Source organism: Pterocles gutturalis, unplaced genomic scaffold, assembly GCF_000699245.1.
Source record: "Pterocles gutturalis isolate BGI_N339 unplaced genomic scaffold, ASM69924v1 scaffold38596, whole genome shotgun sequence".
NCBI classification, from domain to species: domain Eukaryota; kingdom Metazoa; phylum Chordata; class Aves; order Pterocliformes; family Pteroclidae; genus Pterocles; species Pterocles gutturalis.
Window position 1 is genome coordinate 25,794 of NW_010099167.1, and position 565 is coordinate 26,358.

A 565-nucleotide genomic window follows, 5' to 3' on the forward strand; every position below is an offset into this window, starting at 1 on the left:
CCCCCAAATTTAAAAAGGGAAAAATAGGGTGAGCTGTGAGCAGAACTCTGTGGAACAAAGGGCAAAGAGGTCTAGGACAAGAACAAAAACAAATGCAGGGATAATGTCAGAAGGAGACCCAAAAAGGAAATAGTTCCAGAAGCTGGCAGGGGTGAGAGGGTAAGGCAGGGGTCTCCATGCTCGACAACAAGGGGCAACGGGACAGAGCAGCCACTTGCTTCTACGTAAGAGTTGTGGGAACACGCGATGCACAAAATGATACTAGATGCTCTTTGAGCCAGAAGGCATCAGAGAGGGAAAAACCCACACCAAGTTTTCAGAATTCAAGGATGCTTTAAGCCTCCAACCAGAGCTAACGTGATACAAGGACAGAGCTGTCCCTGTGTACCCGCAGTCCCTCCGGCTGCTGGGCAGCCACGGCTCATCTCTTACCAAGGTCAGCTAACCCTAAAAGTGTTTGGTTTTTTCACTTATTTTTTCCTGAATTTCTGCTTAGCATTATCTCCAGCTACCATTACTAAACTGAAGACATACTCCTTTTGTTGCTTTACCACCCAAGCTCAGT